Genomic DNA, 20,284 nt, shown 5'->3' on the forward strand with positions numbered 1-20,284 from the left:
GCAGAGGACACCACATGAAGGACGAACCACAATTGCTGCTACAGCCTGATAAATGTTTGATTACATCTCAACTTATTTTGGTGGCAATAGGAGTCACCAAGCAGGCCCACAGCTAATGAAGGTGGTTGAAAGCACTGAGAAGACATCAGGATGCTGTGTGTTTTGGGCCAGTGAGAAGGCTCTGGGAGCTGTCCTGGAAGTACTTTCCTGATAACCTGGCTCTGGACTTTTTTGGGGGGGGTGGAGGGACAAATGCTTCAGTGGATGAGGAATAGTAGCTAGTCAGCTTGCAGTCTGTTAAGATGTTAAGATACAGCTGATACATCAAGGACAGCTAATGTGTAAGGGAGAAAGTAAGTGAAGCCTACTAATAAGGTAGATAAAACTCTGAGGGAAAGTATAGCTTAGTAGGTTGAAGATAGTGATGCAGAAGCACAGCTGATGGATCTGTTGAGGTAATGCGGACTGGGTATTTAGTCTTACAAATGTAGTCTTACAAATGCAGTCACTGTTTACCAAAGGCTTGGTTCTGCAGGAGTAAGGCAGCTGAATCTGCTGTGCTGCTGTGGTTGCTTCCAGGGGCTGCTTGGTAATAACCTGCACAAAATAAGTAGCAAAGTGACTGCTTATTTTTATGTTTATCACTTCTGCAATACATCTATAACTTGTTTCTTGGGCAGTAGCTCAGTCCTACTGGGAGAATTTCTGTCAAACTGAATTACCAACAGCTTGTTAAATAAGGGGAGCTTCCGTAGGTTGGGATTAATTACTATGGTGGTGCATTGCTAACGTGAGCTGAAAAAACCCTCACAATTAGAGACTTTAAAAATTCATTAGATTCTGCATTTAAAAAAAAAAATCCATCAAGTCTGTCTTAATAGATATTTTTATTCTAATACAGTCTTAAATGATTGGTTTTTATTCTTAAAAAAAGTTCAGATTACCCAAGAACTTCTGTGAAGCGAATTTGAAGGGTAGTACGTTCTCTTTTAGGTGAGAAAAGTAGGTATTTGAGATGTCAGTGTGTATGAATACATTGAGATGTGTTAAGTCAAACTAACATTCAGCCAGAAGGGCTGATGGCAAAATAATACGGGTACTGCATAATAAGTCTGTGCTTAAAAGACCATGAAAATGGAGAATCATCTCTGGGATGAAGATTGAGAACCAGGAGAGAGCTTGTGGAGCGTTTATGTGAGTATGTCTATATGTCACTGCATTTCCCAATCTTTCTCCCCACCTAGTATTTCATCTTTGGTGTAGATTTGACTGGAGTGAGAACTATACTGCATCTACTCCAGTTTCTGCTTTTGAAAAAAAGTTCTACAAGAATAGTTAAAAAGTTTGTCAGGTTGCTTATTTCCTCTGTTTCTGAAGAATGGAGATTGTTGCTTTCTCAGTATGAACTATAGAGAAGAGAATATCTGGTGACTTAAACTTGAGAGTCCTGAGGTAACGGTTCAGGAAGCTGCACGAAGATCTAGTTCGAATAGAGTATCTTAAGACGCAAAAGGCCCAGAAGACTTAGTAAACACAGCTCCAGCAGTAATAACCTAAGATGGGGCATATTCCATGCAGAACCGTTTGGAGAGTATCTGATGCAATGGCTATTAATGAGCATTATTTATAGTTCCAGTAGGCTAAGCATTCTTAATGCTTAGGTCTTTTAATGCTAAGGTCTGCATTTTACCTGGATGTGTGCAGAGTGACAGGTGGTTCCTGCCCTCGGATCTCACCGTACAAACGTGCAGGGTACCGTGCACTATCATGTAACAACGGTGTATCGCTTGTTGGCCTTTCTTTTAGGAGGAACTGGGTGGAAAAAGTAGAAGGGGATGGGGAACAGAGGATGAAAGAATTTATCATTAGGAGAATGTGGGGGAAGTATGTTTGCAAACATCTAATAGTACAAGTTTTGGCACTATTGTCTGATACCAAGGCCCTGGAGCTGGAGTCCCTTGCCTGCTCCTGCAAGTTGTTCTCAAACTGGAAGGGTGGTGAAGCTCATTAACACTTCTCTAGTGGCCCACGCAGTTGGAAGTGAGTGTTTAGATTGTTACAGTTGCACAACCCTTATCTTGCAGGTCAGATCAAGGTAGGTGTGCACTTGCTCAGAAGTTAAATAAACTTTCCTGTTAGTAAACTAGTACTATCAGTGACGATGGACAACTTGACCAGCAAACAGTACCAGCCCTCCACCCAGCATTGCTCCTTTAGTCATGCTCCTTTAGTCATTAACTGAGCTGTCATCTTGTGGCTGATGCCTTTCATGACAGGCAGCCTTACAATGATCACTCAAAAAGGGGTTCTCCTTCCTTGCCTGACAAGCCCCGAGTTTGCATTAGTCATCTATTGTACCCTTACAGCAACATGTGCCCGGTCCTGTGGTACCTTCTTAGAAGGCACTTGCTTTTTTTGGCAGTCAGAAATATGCAGCTAGCAGCAGTAGGAATGAATTTCTGCTAGCTTTCTATATCGGCAGGATTCTAGAAAAGAAGTCATTTGTTTCTGGAATGAGAGAGATGTTGGGGGTTTTCTTTTTTTTACTAAAGCTTTCTTTGCACTAAGTTACAGCACACTACTGTAGAGATAAGGCAAAAAAAAAAAAAAGTTCAACGACCTCTCCAATATCTATTACTAACTTTGAAGTGTTAGATGATAGACCCAGGAAGGCCATGTGAGGTTTTTCAGTTCCCATGTATTTCTGTGTTGTCTAAGCTTCCAACTGCAATAAACATTTATTCCTCTTTAAAAGTGACTTTTTCTGATACTAACTGAACTTGAAGGCTTTGCAAGATGCCTTGTAAGATATGTATCCAAAGTGTAAAGGCAGAGTTTTGTTACTGCTAATGGTTCAAATGGCTAGGAATAGGGAAATCATGATGTAGATGTTCATTCAAGGTCTACTCTAAAGCTCTGTGGTCAGTGTAGTCTTTCCTTTGATTTGCAAGGCCCTGAATATACTTGTAAATAAACCTTAGTGGATTAGGATGTATGAAAGCTTCCAATAATTTGGAATTGATTCATAAAGTAGCATAATGTATTCCTAGATTTTTTTTAAGATGGTAGAATTGAGACAGCATAATTTATTTGCCTCTTGAGCTCTAAGAGTTCTAGGCATTTTCCTCGAGTTAATATCTATACGTTTATTTGTATGCTACGTTTTAAGAGGTTGCCAAAATAAAAAGTACTGGACGATTGTCTTCTGGTGACATTCACCATGAGGAAGCCATCCCTACCACCCGGATTAACAGCCCACTTTACATCTGCAAGAGCAAACAGACTTCCTGTGATTCTTCTCATTTTAATCAGTCATTATTCTACAAGCAGGGTAAGTTTTCACTTTAGAAATGGACTGTGATGTCAGAGCCAAACAGGCAGGGAATTTACATCTCTGTGCTAGCTACTCCATCCTTTTTGAAACCCTCTTGCTATAGCATCGTAACTGCACTGATGCTGAGGGGTTCTCTGCAGACAGCTTCCTGTAAAACCTCTTAAAATCCTTTTGTGGTTCCTTATTGGGCTTTGGAAGAGATGCTGCAGAAAATCTTTTTCTTCGGGCAGCTTTTATTTTCCCTTGAGCTTGCCCATGTTCTACACTTTGCTAAGGAAGCTTCAGCTAAGGAAGAGAAATGCTGAAGAAATCACAAGATCAAGGCTGGAGGCCCCTCATGGAATAGCTCAAATTGCTGTGCTGAAGATTTAGGATTTATCTGGTGTAAATCACACATCAATCAGGATAGCTTTTTGTTGTCAAGGTCCTAATAAGTTCTATCTGGCTACTGAAGAGTGATATAAAATGCTTTTGCTCTTTCACTCTTACTAAAAAGTAAATCTTACTACAAAGGCAATGAAATTGGGGAAAATTATATGCTTTTCACTTCATGGTCCTTATATTTTTGACTGCTTCTGTTTGAAGATGGGTGTTTGCCATGTTAGCAGTTTTTGTTTATGTATATATATCAGTCACTGGCTAATGAAGTAGATTGGAAACATCCACATCATTTGAAAGAAGACCTTATTCTGCATCTTAGGAAAAGTACCTCCTTGTGATCTGTGAAATGTAGGCGAGCAGCTATTGGTAATTTGCTGAATAGTTCTAAGCAAACAGGCAGGTTTCAGAGAACATCTGATGCAATTACATTTCATATCAGAAGCATGGGGAAAATGCATCAAATCTGCAAATTTGTTTATTTCTTCTGCCCTAGTCCAGCCTTCTCTCCTACAACTACTCAAAGCAGGATGTTTTCACTGAGAATGGCAAGAGCTCCCTGTTCACTGCTGGCATGGTAGAATGAAAAGCCATAGGAGCAACATCCTCTGCTTCAGCTGCTCCTTGTTTCCTCTGAGGGGAGATGCAGACCCTACCTTGCCAACTATGCTGAACAGCAAGATTTCAAAGCTAACCTGGTGTGCTTTGGGGGAAGAGTCTTGAGTCTTTCTAGACAAGAGGCTTCTCTTAGTTTGTGAACACGTCACCCTGTGTCTCTGGATTGATTAGCTGTTTTAATTTTCATAAGAATCCCCTCTCCTCCGTTTCTAATGATTTTAGTGGTGAAGTAATCAGGATTGAACGTCAGCTTGTGCTTTCTTCACTCTTTGAGGAACATTTAATGAAAATAAAGACTAAAATGATAGTTTACATTTCCAATATGTCTTCAGAGAATGAACTACACAAACTCAACTGCTTAACTGGTCAGTGCTACACCAGATAGTGATGCAGTCTGTGATTTCCTTCAAGAAGCCCATCTCAAACCTGTGAAGGCCGTGTGCAATTATATCAGCAGGCAGAAGGAGAGTACCCATCTGTGAACCAGAAGCTTGTATCTTGCTGCCAAGGGTTTCTGCATGCTTTCTTCCTGTTTTGCTAGATTTGACAGGGAAAATGCTAGCAACAGACTTAAAACTCATGAAGCCGTAGTCCTGGCACCTTATGTTTTAAAGGCTACAGAAGCATTCATACGTATGTGGAGATGCATATGGAGAAACAATAGCTGTGGCTTGCTTTCAGAGTGTAAGTGGGTGAGGGCTCTAGGGATCACTGTTCAGTAGCAAACATGACCTGTATTGTCTATTTCACCTGAGCTTTAAAATGTTTTGGGGATTTTTGCTTTTATTTTTTTAACAATTTTCATTTATAAGATGTATTTTGTTTCCACAGAATTGCTCAAGCTTTGAGTTGGTGTAGTGGAAGGTCCTCACTGCTGCCTACTTACCCTATATAAAGAGAGAGGCTACCCCCATTCCGCATCCTGAAAAACGGGGCTTCTGCTTCTGCAGGCACATAGCCAGGACAGTAGTTACAGTACCTTCAGACCAGGACTGTCTAAAATTCATCAGTTTTGAAGGCAGAAAAAACATTCAGGCTTCTCTGTGCCCTGTCATGTACACAGGTCCTTCGCTTCATGGTAGATTGTTATACTGCTTGATGGCATTTGTAATGGAAAACAGTTATTTTGAGGTAAAAACTAACAAACCATTGCAAGAACTGGAACAGTAATAGTGGTGCCTCAACTGACCGTGATTTCTTTCTTGAAATCCAGACAGTTTGTTTCATTCTGCTGTCCAGAGGGCCTCAAAAACTTACTTCGCTCCAGTATTATGCAAATGAATATTTCCACTAATAAAACGCACGTGGATATATCTGGAATGCAAAATGTACATAAACTGCCATGCGTCTGCATGGGCCTGGGAGCTCTGTGTATGGTCTGAGCACATGCAAGTAATTTGAATCGGTGTAGCCTGCTAGATTGTCACCTCAGCTCACTTCTTGCTTGTATTTCTGCTTGGAGGCTGCCCCTTTCCACAGCAAAACCAGCTGAGCAGAACACGTGCCTGCACCTCAGCTGCTACCTGTAAGCTAAACTAAGGGCCTTCACACCGAAGCCCTCGAGGCCCTGTGTTCTCCCTCTGACTTCAGGGTGAGTGCAGTAACCACAGATATGGGGTGGTAACTCCTTAGGTTATTGCTGAAAGACCAAAGCTCAGCTATTAATCCCTAACAGTCACCAGTAACTTCATCTCAGCTGGTGCCTGATATCCTGTTACCCTCGTAATCATTTATTTCTATGCCTGTGGCCTTTGTAGTATGTGAGGGCATCAATCTTTTGAGCACAGCTCGTGAAGAACTGGACTGCACAAATTGTCTTCGTAATGGCCAGGAGGTTACTGCTGGAAGCCAGGTGACACATGGGCTTGTGTTTGTAGGATTTTGGCCAAAGCGCCTTAGGAAGGCTACGAAAACTCCTCAGCTTGTGACATTTCAATCCTGAAGGCACTTGTGTGCATACTGGAAAACAATATAGTTGTTGCTATTGTTAAACATCCTATGAAAACAGACAAGGTAAACAAATTTTTCTTCCCTTGTAAGGGTTTAAAAGAACTCAGAGCATCTGCCAGATTCAGGGGGAGGTGTATTTTGGTGGTAGGGCTGAGATGAGTTCAGATCAAAGATGAGCCAAAATATGACTACTTCAGCTGAAAGCAGGAGTGAGTGGATGGAATGCATATTGTGACATATTGTGTCTATGTAGCACAAAAATGATGCATAAAATTCATTTCTTGCTTAAATTACATTTTCACGAAATTTGAGAGGACTTCAAGCCCCTGCAGCGCTGAGGCTGCGCCCAATGGCTTCAGTATCAGCTCCCCTTCACCTGACTTACCCGGCTTCTGTAATTCCCCATTTACTGCAAGAGATCAAAATCAAGGCTCCATTTTGGCATTTCACTCCAAGCCTCCTCGATGATGTTTATTACATTGCCAGCTGACCCTACAAAGGCAATGCCAACCTGTGCAGCCGAGCTAGCTGTAGTCCACAGCTGTGGGTTCTGTGCAGTGCTGGATAACTCTCCAGTCAAAAAAAAAAAAAAAAAAAAGGCAAAAAAGCCCCAACACATTGATGTATTTTCACGGAAGAACACTCAAGTTATTCTACCACTGGAGTGTTACATAAGATAAAGCAGCTGGTGTCTAAGTTTACCTGACCGAATTTACTAAATTGTAAAGTATTAACGCAGCCTCTTCCAGCAGAACTGAACGGCGAGCTGTGCTGAGCAGCTGGAAAACCAAGTCCCCAGTCAGTGCCACACTTCGCAAAGTGAGCATTTGTCCTGGCCGAGTCAGGCACCTGAGGGAACGTCTACACGACCTCCTGCTGGATTGCTCAGGCTTTCTCTGCCCGTGGCCCAGGCAGGCGCAAGTTGCGGGCCGGAGAGGAGCCGGGCAGCCGTGTTGGGGTGGCAGCGAGCCCCGGTTAATGCTGTCGGCCTCCCGGTGGGATTACGAGCTCAGGCTTGGTACCTCACTGACGAGGACGGTGCTCAGAGGGGCTCACGTCCAGGAGGCACAGATCAGCAGAGCCAGCCCACACAGTAGCCAGACGGCCACGCTGCTGCCTGGCCTGAGCATCTCCCTTCCCTTCCCCTGGCATTTTGTAGGCTCTGATTCCCATTCCTAGGTGCTTAATTTGCCCCTTTCATTTCACAGGGATTGTGGGCACCTAGCTCAGCATTGTGAACAAGGGCATTCCATCTCCCTTTAGGTATGACGTTGCTTGGTGCTACAATACCCGAGCCCCTTTTTGGAGATGGCACTGAGTGTCTGTGTTATTTTACAGCTTCCCTAAAGACCAGAATTTGATTTACTTTATTTTTTTAAATCACATTTTATCAGGAAATATTTGTTCAGGGGTCTATTAATCTCTCTGCAGCTGACAGTCAAGCCCTTCTGTGCAGCAATTTGTTACAACGCCACTAAACCTGGAACCTTAATTATGGGATGCCAGCTCCTGGCTTTCTGTTGTGAAGTGAGCACAGTCATCGGTGCTTTCTATTTTTGCATGAAAATGATTCACAATGTAGAATGTACTGTACTACAAAAGAGATGGAGGAAAATAGTTCTGTGGTACATGTGAGGAGACAGAAGCAAAGGCTTGCTCTGATTCACACGTGTACTGCCCAGGCAGGCCAAAAATGGCTTTCTTTGCAATTAGCTACAAAAAAAATCTGTAACCTATAAAAGGGAAACCATTGGTCTAACGGCAAGCAATTCCGGCTGGCTGCTTGAACTCAAGGAAGGTGATAATTCAAAGAGGGCTGAAATGTCAAAACTTCCTGGACATCTACTTGCGATGAATTTCATCACCAGGCGGCCCAAGGCGCTGGGTTTTGCTCTTGAACGGCACGCACATGCTGTGCTTCGAAAATCAATGCGGTCCGAGGAGGACTGCTCGCTGCTGCTTGTTAATTTTGTTTGACTGTAGCATCGCTATCCTGTATGCAGCCCCTGGTAGAGCCCAGGGGCACGTAGAGGCTGGCTGAACTGCAGCCCTGCTGCTCTGCAGCTCAGGGGCTGCTGCCCACGTATTCCCCGTGGAGCACGCTTGGCAGAAAGGAGGCAGCGAGTGGGCTGAGCCCTGGCAGATCGCTCTTCCCCCAGCACCGCTGAGAAGCGAAAACAGCACTGCTGAGAGCGCTCAGCTGGATGTCATCCGAAATATGACAATGTGGGTGGTGCTTCCCTCAGCACTGCTGCATTCCCGGGACCCCCTCACGCCTCACACAACCAGGTGCGTCTCAAGGACGGCGAGCTCCTTGCAGGGATCTTCCTGAGCTCCGAGGACCTGTCGTCTTTGGCTAGGAGCAGTTGGCCGTAGCTGGAGAAGGGGTGCACTGCAGCTAACGATGACAGCTCCCCTCTCATAAATCACAAGCAGAATATTTATTAACACATGCCTCCCAAGAGCCTTTGAGATACTCTTGTGAATGACTCTGGGAAAACATACACGCAAATGTAAGTATAGGAGCTGCTACTGGAAAAGGCAATTGAATGCAGCTCCTAATTCACCTTTTTTTATTTTATTTTATTTTATTTTTTTTTATTTAAACCAGAATCAGCAACAATAACGTTTGTGTACATTTTGTCCTTTGCTTGTCAGGAATTCATGTTTAGTTCAGCCATGGTCTTGGCTGTAGTTCTCACAGTAGAAAGGCCCGTTTCCCTGCTGGGGCTGAATCTATTTGCCAGTCAACAATCTTAAGGTATCGTTCATTTCTGGATACTGGGATGGAAATGAGAATAGGATTTTTATCCCGCAATGCAGATTATCTGTGCCGTATCTGTCACACCTAGGGCTCTGGAAGGAATGGTATCTTTAAGGAATAAAATAAACATCACTAGAGTTCCTCAGTGTTTATTTGAAACTATAGCAAAGGATTGTATTCATGTAAATTATCAGGGGGCAGGCAGTCTCAGTTAAGTAAATGCTAAACTTTTATTTGAAAATCCTTAAGGATCTCATTAAAGCTCTGTGCCAGGTGGCTTGTTGTGGTAGGAGAGCCGTTCTGAGTAAACAGCAACTCCTTAAATGAGTTTCAGGTACTGCTGTTATACAACGATTTGCAACAAGTGATCTGTAGCACTCCTTAAAATTGCACTCCCAGCCCTGGAATTTCAGCCCGAATGTGGTGCGCTTTGCTGACAGATGAGGTCTGTTTGGCTGCTGTTTTGGAGAACAGCTTCACGCTTTGTTTGTTTTGCTGCGTGATTGTTCTGTGCCAGAAACCTTCTCAGCTGACCTCACGCTAGCGCCTGCTTACAAACGGCATCCATATGGAGGCTTCTGACCGTGTACCCAAAGTAATCTCGTAAGCAACTGCTCCCCTTCTACATCTCATCATCGTAATGGCACACAGCGATGCGCTCGTGCAGCCCCACTGTTGGGGGGGGGCAGCTTTTCAATTCCATAAATGCGTATCAACATCCTGTGGATGGCTTAAAATATAGCGACAGCCAGGAAAAGGATTTTGCAAAAGCAACGGCTCTCTGTTCTATATTCATTCTCAATTATAAACGTAACAATGCACACAAGTCCTTCTTTCCGGCTGAGTGTTGTTTTTTTTTTTGGTTTTAGTTTTTTAATCCTAGTATTAGCTGTCAGAAGAAAGCTCTGTCTATTAACAGTCTTGTGTCTATTGCTGAACGTCAGCTTCTCCACATATAGGAGTACTTTTCTTGCCACTTCCACATTTTGTATTTCCAACATTCATTCTATTAAAAAAAAAAAAAAAAGTCTTCTGACAGTCATGATCCCAATTGCTTGTGACCGTCAGGATTAAGGGTTCCTGTTTGGTTCTGGGGTCCTCAGATTTCCTGAGCATGCTAGGAAATGCCTTTGCCATTAATCATCTTCGCTTAATTAATCATCCCCAAGTCAAATTTTCTAATCTTACACATGAAGGGCCCAACCTTTCAGTAGCTGCTGTTCAAGGAAGTTGCAACGCGTTTTGCTGTAGCTCAGTGAGAAGGCTCGCAGCCCCCACCAGCAGCTGGGTTATACTTTTCCCCTTCCCTGCTGCCAATCGCCCGCCTGGCCTGGCCTCTGGAGCTGCGTTATAGCTGCAGGGAGGAGGAACTGGTACGGCCCCAGAGACACACGCTCTCCGTCACTGCAGCGGGCTGCAGGCTTCGTCTCGCATTGAGCACCCCTTCCTTTTCCCAGCCCGTTATGGTTGTCGTACTTGTGAGGCTTCTGTCTTGGGCACTCTTACCTACTTCTGCACAGCTCTGATGCTTGTTTTTTCTTGCAGTGCTCGGACACCAGTATTTGTTTTACCACTTAGGAACACGCTGGCTTGGCTTGGGTTACACCCACAGCTGTCTCCCCGTAGCAGCTCAGCTGCTTGCATTCCCCAGCATGCCAGAAGCTCGTGTTTTGCAGGTGCCCTGGTACTTCCCCAGGGGTCCCTGCTAGGGCTGCTGGAAAAGCTTTTTACTCTTCCTCGTTTGCAAAAGCAGAAAGTAATTCTCACCCCACCCATCCCGACAAGGCTTGTCCGGTTGGTCTTGTCTTTGACAGAAGGGGAAAACATATCAATATTTTCAGAACCACTCCCACGTGGCATAACGACCTCCAGCCAAAAGGATCTGTTCATGTCTGCAAGCACACAAGAGCCATGGCAATCCTCTCTGCTTCTCCGGGACAAATCTCTTTCAACCAGTGGCTGTGGGGAGGGGTGTTCAGGTGCTTGTACCTCGCTTCTTTTATCTCTTTTGAAGCACGCACAGCAGCTATTATTAATCACCTGCAATTGAATCCTTGTCCTAGAAGAATAACAAGCCTCTCAATGAGGCAGTCGCAGGAGGCGAATGGCAGAGCTGGTTATGGCAGGGTGCGGCGTGTGCTGGCTGGTTTGTAGGTTGGCACATCCTCTACCTGCTACCACAGCCATCTGAGGTCAAAATTCTTGAAGAGCTAAGAGAAATCTATTAATATCATTCTAAGTACTGTGGATACGATCTAGGTAAGAAGATCCTCAGGAAGGTATCTTTAGAGAAGCAAAACTACTTATTTCCTATCTGTATCATGAAAACTAACAGACCGCTTTAATGGGTGGTCTTTGAACGGTCACAGGCCGGTATCAGCGTGGTTTATCTGCTGTGCAAGCAGCAGGAGCTGTGCGTACGTGAGATCTGCTGGAGCTGTTCTGTTCTGTAGACCTGACTTTTCTGAATGCATTTCATTCATAAACTCACTGTCCTTTCTCATCTGCCACCTCTGCCATGCTTTTCCCATCCTGCTCTTTCATTTTACCTCTTCTCTGTCTTGACCATAGTGCTGTACGTAGCTTACCGCTCGTTTTTATTTCAAACATACCAACTCATCAATCTGATCTCTTAGTCTTAATCATTGGCATGAGAAAAATTGCAACATGAAAGCCAGGGAAAATGCTGCTGAAGTTTAAGAGGTCCAGTAAGCTCCCTTCTTTTGTAATAATTTATTGTATTTTATATTTACTATTTGCCATAAGGCTTTTATGCAGTCTTTAGGATATGGGAGTCTAAGCTTCCCATTCTGGATGACAGGAGTATTTGATGGCACATTCAGACATTCAAGCTGATGAAGGCTAATTCTTTGTTATACTGCAAAGGAAAGGCATCGTACAATTTTTTGCAGGACATTTTAGATTTAAATGGGGCTTACATGGTTCATGAATTGGCCTTAAATCATCTACATACTGTCACTAAGCATTTTCTTAACAGCTGTTCTTTCCTTTAGTTAATTACTTATCAAATGTCAAAATGTGATGGCTGAGTGAAACGTCCTGTTATCTGCACAAACCCTAACTTCACAATCCCTTCCCACAGCCAAACAAAATGAAGTGCTACATGAAAAATCATGAGATGTTCTGACTGCACAAAAGCTTCATTTTTATGCCTGACTAAAGCTGACAATCAAAAATACGGGAGAGGGAAGGTGAGAATTAATAAATATACATTACCCTGCCTAATGACTCTGAGCAGGCTTAGGCTGGACCACAGCTGTTAAAAGACCAAGGCTTTATTTCTGGAGACAAATTGGAGACTAATGTGAAATCCTTTTATGGAAGGTTATATTTCAAAATTAACTAGGGGAAGTTGGTTTGTTGTTGTTGTTTTGGTTGTTTGTTTGGTTGTGTTTTTTTGTTTGTTGTTGGTTTTTTGTTTGTTTTTCAAAATCCACTTGGTTTGTACAGCAAAATGTACATTTTCATTCAAGATGGGATTCATGGGATTCATTCTGGAGAAGCAGGCTCAGCTGTTGTTGTTGATGGACATTACCCACATTTGCTATGGCTAGAAGCTATTATTTGCTTTTGGTGTGGAGCAGAACTGAGCATTGAATAATCTACTCAAAAATGTAGACTCCCTCTCATTTCCCAGTAAAAAATCACATGTCTATTAGAAAGAAACATAAATACAAAGAAAATGCATTACATAATATGCCAGGGCTATTTTAATGTCTGTGTTTTTCCTCTCCACAGAGTTGCTATATATATATTTTTAATGGCTGAGATCAACTTCCACATATAACCAGGAGTGCCTTTTCTGGATTGCTTTTGATTGCAAAGTCTCACATCTGGGCTGAAAATGAAGTGGGGATGTGTAGAGGAAAACTTGAGTTGCGGAGTACTGTACTGTGGCGTCCATGTTTGCAGACAAGGGATACAGGTAGGGCTTTGGTTTCACTTCAGGAGGAACTTTCCTATGTAGTGCTCCTATTAGTTCTCCTTTCACTCTGAAATGATGTCTGAGAGTTTTATACTGGAGCATAACAAATAATAATAAAATAAAGCCTTTAATGTGACACTGACAAGAAAAAAAAAAAATGAAAAAAGTGCCAGAGTTTGCTATACATACAAAAGTATTTTAGCCCAACAGTGTGAGTTTCTATTTATTCTGTACTTTGCATTAATTTGTGTGAATGGTGAGCAGGAATTGGAAAGGCTCAAGACTGAGATATCTGTTTGTAGCTCTGCTCTGAAAGGTGTGTATCTCATTTGTGCAGCAGAAGTCTGCTGGTTACAAAGCTACAAAGGAAGGAGCAGAAAAATCTTGCAGATCCCCACAGCAGCTCTCTGCAGTCAGTGAACAAAGGCCGGAGGAGTACGTTCAAAAAAGGCAGGCAGGCAGCAGTTTGCTCTGCGGACTGGGAAGGAGCGTGCCAGCATGCGTTTCCTTACTCTGGGACTCCGGTAACTCACAAAGTGTGAGGATGAATCCTGGGAGGGGGGTCAGAAGGCAAGTAATATCAAAAGGTCTGTAGCTCTGCCATTCACGACGCCAGGGCAAAGGTTCGTTGTGCACAGTGCTGTGAGCAGTCGCGCTTTACTTTGATCTGATATAAAGCCATGAAGTTATTTATCAGTCCTTTGTTACTCCTTTCCTCCAGCCAAACTTCTTTACTTGTTAGAAGGGAAGTATGGCCTGTCATGGGAGGCCAGGGAAGGTGCTTTGTTTTCCAGTATCCTGAGCAAGTGTTTAAACTAGTAACAAAGGAAATCTTACTCCTTCTTGTTGCTAATTATACCGAAGAAAACAGTTGCATCTACTGTTTATTGGTAGCAAGTTATTCTGTGCAATCTGAATGCAGCCTAAACAATGATGAAATATTTAGAAATGACTTGATAGCGATGCTCCGGCAGATAATGGAGGTCTCAGTCTCTTGTTTACGTTGCAGCATCCATATGTAATGCTCGGTAATGTATTTGCTGTGGCATTGGCATGATTGTCTGCATCAGTTAAAATGAGTGTTAATTTATAATCAGCTGTGATTGGAATACTGTTCCAAGGCATTGAATTATTCACAACAAGAAATGTGCTATTAATCAATCCAAGTGACTAAAGGACAGGTTTAAAAAAAAAAAATATTTAGCTGCCTAGAGATGTTAATGATGTATTTAGTTTGTTGTTGTTGTTGGTTTTTGTTTTTAAATCACAGCATACTGTGAGCAACTACATTCTTTTAAAATCCCTGCCTATATTCTGAAAATATTACTTAGAAGAAGTTTATTCTTTCTTTAGAAGTGCTTGCATCAATAAAAGTATGGTAAGTAGTATGAAGTAGTATGGAGGGCTCTAAATAATTTTTTTTTTTCCCAAGGAGCTAATTGGAAATTAAAAAGACTAAGAATTATGAAATAATTATTTCCCTTTGATTCTAAAAATAATAATTTGGCATATACACATCAGAATATTTTTTCCCTGGTTACATGTTCATACTATTGACTGCACCAAGGAAGCACTGGATGTGTAGCACACTGTAAATCCAGGCTGCTGGAAGGTGAATGAGTTAAGAAAAAAAAAAAAAACACACAACAACAACAAAAAACAAGCAAACAAAAACCTCTTAATCAACATCAATGCTCTTTGCTTGATTGGGGCTGTCTTGTAGTTTCTAAGAGCTGTTAGGCATGCTGTTTGTTGAAAAACCCAGCTGGCATCAAGCAAAGTTTCAGTGCTCCAAGATGATTCACATCACCGCTACTGATGCTCAAAATACTGTGAGCTACGTATGTTTAAGAACACATTTTAAGGGCATTTACCTAGCCTCCAATGGCTTTTGCTGTTGATGGGCTACATAAGGTCTGTAAGTCACCCAGGACACTTAATCACTGCCTAATAACAGGAGAAAAAAGCTCCCCCTGGAAGCAGTTGGGTAATGCTGGTTTTAATAGGCCCTTACCAAGAACATCCTTTCCCAGGATGTGAGGGCTATGGCTGGTATCTCTGCCTCATGAATACCTGGGGTGATTTCACCGTGAATGGAACTGTGAAACCCCGGCTCCACCACAGACAATGGTAGAACACCCTTTGTGCTCAGCCAGGACAGGAGTTCACCTGCAAAGCCCAGCTCTGCCGGCTGGGAGATGAGGACGTGGGGTCACGACTTCTCTCTGGCCTCGCCAAGCGAGCGGGGTGAAGTGTTGGCCAGCCAAGCTGGCGTCAGTCATCAACACAGAGGTTTTGGTCAACATCTTTGAGTTTCGGGTGTTTTGTATCGTCTTATGCACTCCACCCAGCTTTTAGACACCATAGGCTGATTCCTGCTTTCAGCCAAGTGTTTCCACAAAGCCGTGGGAGCTCTGGCCCCCGCGTCGGCTCAGGCAGGACGGGGTTAGGAGAGCAAAGCTCACAGCTGGCAGCCTGCTGCTCGGCGGTGTGCCGGAGTGCCAAGCTCTGCCGGGCGGACTTCTCCGTGTATAGTAAGGGAGGCCGCGCGAGCTGAGGCACCGGGGAGGGCTTGCACTCATTTGGCAGAGCAGCCCTGGGCAGGATTCCTGCCGCAGCTCGCTCCTAAGAGCAGCCTCGCAGTGCTGTGGTGCAGCTGGTTTTACTCACGGCAGAAATGTGCACGTCAGGGCAGCGAGGCAGGAGCCACAAGAGAAACTCGGAGTGCCACAGGCTCGGAAACCTGAAGTTGCCGCAGCGTGTGGGCACATAAATCCCTAGGTAAATTTAACTCAGATTTCTCTCCCAGCTGGGGTTGTTCATTCCCTCTGCAGATGAAGCCACCTTATTTGGGTACCCGGACTGGTTGTAGAAGACTAATATTTGATCCCCAGGCTTGAAAACTTCGACCTCAGGTTTTATTTAGGATGTTGATTTTCATGCAAATTGCAGCACAGAGGGAAAAAATGTAACATCTGGCCTGTTTTTATAGCTGCCTCTCCAATCTAAGGTGGCAAATCCATTTAGCTAAGCTGTACAACATCATCACTTCTGCTTAATTATAAATCTGTTGCATATCATTTCAGTTTTCAAAAATGAATACGGATAAACAGACTTACCTCTAATCTATACTGATCTCTATCAAGAGATGAGCAGATGATAAACTTAAACCATCCAGTTCTGTTCCAGTGCATTTCCCATCTGTACGGAAATGGAAAAATGTTTACTGTAATTAAGAACAAACACTTCAAGTAAATGATTATGGTAGTAAAAAAAAAAAAGTAAAGAGCAAAATCACATGTGAGAAAATGTTGCTCCCTATTGCCAAGGCCAGCTGACAGCAGATTACAGAGGGTGGGAAATACGCCCGTCAGTTTGAGTAATGGGCTCTAGTCTTCTCTTGGCAAAACACATGAAGGTGAGCGTGTTGCTTAATATCTGTGTGCTTCAGTTTTGTCGCCTCTTAAATGGGGATAATAGATCTCTAAAATGGGTCTGAGAACATTTTAAAGGCAACTGGTTTGTTTTTAGCCTGGCACTGTATTAGTCAGAAAAAACAGTCACTCATCATCCAGGCCTACTGCTAAATTGGGAATGACACACAGCTAGAGTGCTGGAGGAGTGATGAAAGTGGAGCACACAGCGTGCTCTTAGGAGGGACAACGTGGCAAACGGCACCTAGCATGAGCTGCAAAAGCCAGGAGTGCACCAGCCTTCGCTCCCCGTGGGAGGAACCTCCCTGACACAGCTGTAAATATCACAATGTCTTGAAGTGGTACCTCGAAACTTCTGTCTGCCAGGAAAGCACTGGGTGCAGCCAGGGGGCCAAAGCTCCCTGCCAGCTTCACGGAATCCGGGTTGCAGAGCAGCGTGTGACTCGGTTGGCACTTGCGGTTCCTGTAATCCATCACTCCCATCTGCCTAGGTCTGGAGAAAAACGGTCTCTGCTTCTTCTACTTCCTACTCAGCATCACTCGCCTGATGCAATTTATCTTCTACATAAGGTATCTCGAATGCATAACAAACGGTTAACACAAATCTATAAGGATACATGCACATCCAGAGAGGACAAACCTTGGTGACATTGGGATTGGGTCTGCTTAGGCAATGGTGAAAATGAAATATCAATGAAGAAGGAGGCTGTTTTCAGTTTAGCCAAGCATAAGCATTATGAAAAGTGCCTTATCAACTGTTACCTAAATTCTCACAGGTGTCTGTATGTTCAAGCGAGCTCTGGGGCCAACTGGCACATGTTGTACCCTGCACATCTGAATATCCCTCCCGTTACTTAGAACACCACAAAATGCAATGCTATGATTTTTTCTCTGGAGACAAAAATGATCACAGTACATTTATTTCATCCTTGGAGAAGAAAATATATACACATTTTTGTTTTCTTCTTAATTTCCGTAGCTGCAGAAGATGATTAGCTTATTTCAGTGCCCAATTACAATGCCATTCTATTTTACAATCCTATAAAATTCAAAATAATGTGTAAAATACTTATTTACCTATATAGATGTAGGAGTGTGATATGTAAGACTTTGCATGTTTAAAACCAAGCAGATTAAAAAGAAATCCAGCATTGCTTATTTGTGCTTGCTTACTTGCATTACTTTTCAGCTTGGGTAATACCAATTAGATGGTTTATGATTATTTCAGATTGAATTTCACTCCAGGCTCCTTCTGCACTGCCACAGCTCTTCAGTGGTTGAGTGGTTGCGAATCCTGTGGGGAAAAAAAGTTTATTTCTTTGTTGGAAGATGGAATTTCTTCTGGAATTTGTTTAAATCGCTGATGCCTGATGATGGATCCCAGTCTTTACCACGGACTCATTAGTGTGTAAGCCCTGCTATTGTACTAACTGCCTTGGCAACCCCCTGCTCTGGCTTGGAGATCTTTTCAGTGCCAAAGAATTAAGTCCTGGCCCCACTGAGAGCCAAGAGTGAGGAACGCATGAAAGAAAAGTTACAAAATAGTAACTGATACGAGTCTGGCTTTAGTGAATTAGCCAAGACACTGGGGACCCCAAGCTGGGGCATGGTTCCTTGCAAGGTGCTCCATGGTCTGGCCACTGTCTCTGCAGAGGAGACAGCAGATGATTGCTCACTGTTTTAAAGCAGTATTCCCAAAGGAAGTGGGAAATAACAATTATTTGTTGCCCCGATCTTTTTTTCTGCCAGGAACTACCACACAAGACAGGGACACTAAGAATGGAGTCCGAAGGGGGTTGCAGCCTGCGGACTCAGCACTAGCTATATCACAGAATTACAGAATACCACTTTGTGACTTTTTTTTTCAAAACTGCACTGGTCTGGCTGCAGGGCTGGGTGTGAGAGGAGCCAGTCAGTGGGCGATGCAGCCTGGCTGGTATGGGGGGACGGGAACTCCCCGGGATCTGTTGGTGCTGTGCAAGCCTCACAGCCAAGGAGTTCAGTGGGAATGCACTTTAAAACAAATTTACATTTAGCTGCTATTGAAGGAAGAAAGCTGGGGGTGGGGTGATTGTGAAATAAAGAACGAACTGTCTTGTGCCGTGTACTCACCTTTCCTGTCCAAATCACCCAGGATGCTGCCAGTTAACTCCGAGTAATCTGAAATATTATCCAAGACATAGTGTCTCAGCAGCCTGAGGTTAGTCACCCAGGGTCATCTCTGAAAGAAACGATTGCAAAGACTCAGCTTGGAAAACATTTGCTAAGTCTCAGGAAGCTGAGACTTTGGCTGTAGAAAGAAAACGCTTTGGGGGAATGTTAGCTGGGAAGAAACACAGGGCTTCTGGCACGGGGTGCCTTGGGCATTGGTGCAAGCACCCCGGGCATCCACGTAAACCCAGCTGTGTCTGGCACCACTCGACGATGCTGGTCACAGCTGCCAGACTGGTCTCGAGCGGTAGGCTGGCTGTGATGGCTATGCTTGAGAGGTTGTTCTGATTTGCACGGGTGTGGGGAAAGGGGTAGAGATAGATGGACAGACAGAGCAACTCAAATTCTATTAAGGAAACTCAAATTCACTGTTTTTCAGGAAGGGGAGTCTGAGAAGAAACACAACAGCCCATGGGAAACAGTGCAAAGGGGTGGATGCATGCAAATGTGTAGAGCAACCATGGTCCAATGCACTCTTTGTAACAAGACAGAAAACAGTGGGTCTTTCTGAGCAAATGAAATTCTTGGACAGAGTTTGCACCGTTCCACCATTTCTCGCTTTGGGCTGACCTGCGTGTAAGCGGCAGTGCTGTGTATTTTCAGTAACATGCATGCAGCAGTCTGTGAAATGCCTGCAGTAGCTGGGTGGCTGTGCAGTGACCAGGCTGGCTGAGTGCTTTCTCAGTGCATGGCACAAAGTTGTTCAGCTCTTGTTTGGAGCTTTCCGGCATTTTTGCAACCCCATTTGTAAAGGAAGCCCTTTTCTAATGGCCCTAATCTAGGAGTTTTCTGTTTGCTCCTCCCTCCTTTCCCTGGTATTTCTTGTTTTCCATTTGTGCAGGAAACTCGAGGGCCTGGAAGCTATATGCCCATAAGGTGGTTGCCAAAGCAGCCATCACCTGCTGTTAGCTTGGGTCTTGAGCACAGCACCTCCTTCAACATACAAATGACTGCAAGGAATAGGAGGGGAAGGCAGCATCCTCTCCCTCTCCCCACAGGACTTGCCATTTACCTCCTCCCTGCCTACCCAGACCAGCAGTGTTGGAGGGTCCGTGTAGGCGCAGCGTGGCTGGGTGGGTGCCATTTTGAAGGAGGAGTGTCCTTTATTTCCATGTTCTGGCTTTAAGGTTTCACAAATGCTTTCACACCCATGCAGTTGATCTCAATTAGAGGCCAGCCTTGCATGGAGCAAGGACCCTCTTTCCTGACAACCCTAAGACTGAACACTTCATAGGGATGCAAAGTTTACTTGTTTCTGTTTGTTTTTAGTCATTTTCTTGAAGCAGTATTAAAAATACATAAAGACTTGTTCATGAAATGGTATCAGTGCGCTGTATTTCCAGAGCGGGTGAAGTTTTATGTTTCTCCTCCAATGAGTGAAATAAATAATTGGGCCTCAATACTACAAACAAAGTGCAACAAAGGAAATTGTATAACAATCTTCCTAAAATGAAACATACAAGCTTACAGTGTATTAGATTCATCACTGTTGCTTTTGATGAAATTTAAAAACATTACATCCATGTCATTTCTACCACTCCTCTGGAAGTGTTAACGGGGTTTCTCTAAACTCACAGAGATTTGAAGCCTAGCAAAGTGTTGCTGGTCTGCGGCTTTGTCACGTGGGGTCTGGTTTGGGTTGGCTTGTG

At 43.7% G+C, this 20,284-nt stretch overlaps 1 long non-coding RNA gene across 1 annotated transcript; it reads right to left on the reverse strand.

Annotated features, from left to right (window-relative positions):
• Positions 1–358: 358 nt before the first annotated feature.
• On the reverse strand, positions 359–19,264 carry LOC118163877. The gene is made up of 3 exons (XR_004749231.1): positions 18,537–19,264; positions 16,110–16,191; positions 359–597 (listed from the first exon to the last, which is right to left on the reverse strand). It is a non-coding gene; the product is annotated as an uncharacterized LOC118163877 (long non-coding RNA).
• Positions 19,265–20,284: the final 1,020 nt, after the last annotated feature.

The sequence above is a fragment of the Oxyura jamaicensis genome, chromosome 3 (genome assembly GCF_011077185.1).
Source record: "Oxyura jamaicensis isolate SHBP4307 breed ruddy duck chromosome 3, BPBGC_Ojam_1.0, whole genome shotgun sequence".
Lineage (NCBI taxonomy): Eukaryota > Metazoa > Chordata > Aves > Anseriformes > Anatidae > Oxyura > Oxyura jamaicensis.